The 4,205-nt window shown below is 41.0% G+C and overlaps 1 pseudogene; it reads left to right on the plus strand.

Annotated features, from left to right (window-relative positions):
* Window positions 1-644: 644 nt before the first annotated feature.
* On the plus strand, window positions 645-1,342 carry LOC116084183 (annotated as a pseudogene).
* The last annotated feature ends 2,863 nt before the right edge of the window (window positions 1,343-4,205 follow it).

Here is a 4,205-nt window from a genome sequence, read left to right on the forward strand (position 1 = left end):
CAACTAGTTCACTCTGGTCCTGCCTGTCAGTGAAACTGAGCATAGTACACAAAGCTGGCTCCCAACTTAATCTCTGCATGACATTCTGACTACAAAGGAAGGCATCGGCTTTCCCCAGAAGCTTCGGAGCTTTACACCAGCAACCTCGGATAGCCAAAGCGGATTCCATGTCGCTTCCTGTTTGAAAACTTGACTCGCCCCTTGGCTGAGTTGCTGGATTCCTCCCTGAGCCATATTACATGAGTGATGGACCCAGCTGTCAGCTCACTCATAAAAAACATGTCAAGCTCTAGTACACATCCTTCAGTTCTTATCTTCAGTTTGTTTGTTTTTTATGGCTATATGTTAACACAGACTCATGTAGAACATTAGAAAATTCAGGAAGAAACAGTGAAACCCTCTTGTACTGTGCATTAGGACTTGATAATAACCCAATGTAAGGATTCTGAAAGTAGAAAGGCACAAGTTATATAAGCCATTTCCGTAAGGGCTTTCTAAATCGAAGTGATGAAGTTCTTTCAACCTTTTTGTTTGTTTATTTTTGCTTTGTTTGAAGTGGTGGGGATCCAACCTGGAGTCTTGTACTCTACCACTGAGCTATTCCCTTGGTCTCCATACCTTTGTTTTAAGAGTGTATTAAGGATATGGTGCTACTCCCTCTGACTGCCAGATGCAACGTGCAAGTAGAGCGGCATCAATTCCTCTCAAAATCTCAGACACTGCTACAAGCACTGTCACCCTTCACACCAGAAAGCTGATGGGTACTATAGGGGAAAAAACAAAACCAGGAGAAAGTGGAGGAGGTGCTAGAAGAAGAGGAAGAGGAATATGATGGAAAAAGTTCTTGATCAGGGAGTTGTCAAGGGCAAGGTAGAATATCTTCTCCAGTGAAAGGGTTTCTCAGATGAGGACAACACTTGGGAGCCAGAAGAGAATCTGGATTGCCCTGAACTTATTGCTGAGTTTCTACAGTCACAGAAAACAGCTCATGAGACAGATAAATCAGAGGGAGGTAAGCGCAAAGCTGATTCTGAGGAGAGGAAAGCAAACCAAAGAAAAAGAAGGAAGAGTCAGAAAAGCCAGGAGACTTTGCCCCGGGGTTTGGAGCCAGAGGGGATAATTGGAGCTACTGACTCCAGTGGAGAGCTCATGTTCTTGATGAAATGGAAAAACTGATGAGGCTGACCTGGTCCCTGCCAAAGTCGCCAATGTCAAGTGCCTACAGGTTGTCATATCTTTCTATAAGGAAAGGCTACCGTGGCATTTCTACCCTCCCCCAGAGGATGATGACAAAAAAAGACAAGAATTGGCTCTGTTGAATACTGGCCCCTGTCACCTCTGACTGTGGGTTTCAAGGGGGAGGGAAGGAGTTGTACTTGTTTTGACACCATAGTGGTGGCTAGAGAAGATGTCCTTTGAAGAGCTGGCATAGTTTGTGTGTCCTGCACCAGCCCAAGTGCTTTAAGTTGTTCAAGCTGTATAGTTTGCACACCCATCCCAGTGGAGGGAAGGGTAAGTGTTTCAAGGCAACCTGTTCTGCACTTCACTAAGGAAGCCGTGGGCCTTCCACAAAGGACAAAACCTGCAGAACTGGGGTAGGAAAGCAAAGATACTGTTGATGGTCAAAGAGCATCTCCACAACCCACAGCCTTCTTCCCAATAGTGTTAACTGCATTTTTACAACCTAGCATGAGTGTAGGTTTTGGCTATTACTGGTATATTAATTGGGTGGGAGGATTAAGGCATGGAGGAAGGGAAATGGGTAGAATCATTTTGGTTAAAATTTGGGGCCTGATGGGGGAAATGGTGAAACAGTAGAATAGCTAACTACTAAATAGCTAAATTGGTTCTTCATCCAGAATATTTTGCCTTTTCAAAAAAAAAAATGTCATTGGCACCATAAATAAGAACTATGAGAGACTGTTTTAAAAAGAGAAAAAAAAGTTTGTTTATCCTAAAACCTACAGCTGAGGTGTTTCCAACCTGAGCTCAAAGTGGCCCACAAAGGACAAAGCCATTTCTGAGTTACCAAAGCTACCATTTGATGGTGGGAACTGACTGGAGAGGGAAAGTTTATTGGAGAGGATACAGAGGCAGACCACTCTGCCTTAGATGTGCTAATTCTTGAAACTGGAGGGGGGAAAAACAACCTTTTCCCAATGACAATGTTCTGTCAGTTTGTCCATCTAAGCCGTTGGCTCAAGTAGGGCAGGAGGGCCTTGGGAGACGGAAGAGGGGGGTCTCTGCTGTTAGGGTGGGAACTCCTGGACAACAGCCCCCTCTCTCTTTTGTTTGTTTTTCAGCTTTGAACCCTGAAACTGCTTGTGGCAGGCTCAGTTACTGACAGCACAAATTCCATCAAGTCAATTCAAGGACTGAATGACTTCACAAGCCCCTGGTCTCAGGAGATTTAACTTTCATATTGGGGTAGTGGTTCACTTGAGAATACAAAATCTTCAGATTAACTGATGTCCAAAATACTGTCTTGAATCATGAGATCCATCCATTTTTAGCATTGTCTAGACCTGCAAATAGAACTACATTGTAAAATCTCTTTCAGCATGTGTTAAGATGTATGCATGAAAATTTCTGTTTAAGTGTAAACTTCATACCATCCTGTCAGTTTTTGTCTTAACAAAATTATAGATTTCAAAAAAGAGTGTATTAACAGTATTGATTTTCCATTGTTGTGATAAAATATTATGATCAAAAGCAATGTAAGGACAGAAGGCATTATTTCAGCTAGTAGTTCGAGAACACTGGAGTCCATTAATGGTGGAAGAGCCTGGCATGGTGTTGTCCACACACAGGTAGCAGAGCATGAGACAGCAAGAAGTGGAGTGAGGTTTACACCCTCAGAGCCTCCACATGCACACATACATATATATATACATAAATATACTTCTTTTATCAGAACATATATGTGCATCTGTATACATACACATACATTATATATAATATACTTCATAAGCATATATATTATGGACTCCAGCTCCTGAACAAGAGGCACCAGCTGAGGACCAAGTATTCAAATAACTGAACCTACCAGGGGCATTTCTCATTCAAACAACTACAAAGAGCATATACATCATATCAGCCTATTATAATGTTTATAACATATACACCTATTACTTTGTAGCAAGCCTCTGGACCTATAGAAATACAGTTGCACCATTTTTAGAATATAGTACCTAGAATGTTTTAATATGCAGAAAATAGCCATTAATACTCAAAGGATTCTAAAGCCATGACTCTGCTTACCATTTGTGTATGTGTTGATGGGGGGGGGGTGTATACTTCATATGTATTCCTATGTGCATATGATGCCTACAGAGGCCAGCAGAAAGTATCAAATTGTTTTGAGCCAAAATACATGAGTGCTGGGAACCAAACTCTGGTCGTCTTCAAGAAGAGTGAGCACTGACTCATCTCTTTTGCCCACCAGGACTGTTGTTAATAAATAGCATAGGGGCTAACTTAGAAGACTGTTTCAAGTTAAGGCCTTCTTGGCTAGCAAAATAAATTGAAGTGTTATTACATATCATACTCAAATATAATAATTATCCTGAGTAAATCATCAAAACCTTAGGTATCAATAATTTCCAACGTAAAAAAGTCAGGTAGACTTTTTTCCAAGAAAATGTAATGTGTGATTGTCTGAAATTCAAAACCAAGAATTTTTGAAAGGATTTATTTAATGCAATTACTTACGATGGTTATCATTGTCCTACTTACTTTAGAGGGCCCCTATATAGAGAAGCACAAAACCTTATGAAAAACTAATTTTAGATGTGACAAGTCCAAAAAAATCACGAAAGTTACCAAGGGGTTCAAGAGCATTTAAGGATATCAAAGCAGAAGATGATGTCCACTTTTACATGGATGAACCTCTTCATCATGTGACAGCACATGCTGAAAGAGTGTAGATAACTTCCCTTAGACTGTAGGGTTATAGGTCAGGGCACTTGTTTGTTTTGAGTTTTGTCATGCTCTCACAAAGAGAACAGGGAAAAGAACAGATCCCCAGTGAGCTGATCCTGTGGCCCTTGGTGGTCCTCCTTTTCTTGGGAGCAAGAACATCTTCATTCCACAGTTAATGTAAAATGCCCACGTGAAACAAGAGCTTTAGTTAGAGAGATGGATGTTATATGTGTACTTCAGTCGTTAGACACTGTGATAAAAGTCTAGGGCAAAAGGAGCAGAGC

The sequence above is a fragment of the Mastomys coucha genome, unplaced genomic scaffold (assembly GCF_008632895.1).
Source record: "Mastomys coucha isolate ucsf_1 unplaced genomic scaffold, UCSF_Mcou_1 pScaffold9, whole genome shotgun sequence".
Classification (NCBI taxonomy): Eukaryota; Metazoa; Chordata; class Mammalia; order Rodentia; family Muridae; genus Mastomys; species Mastomys coucha.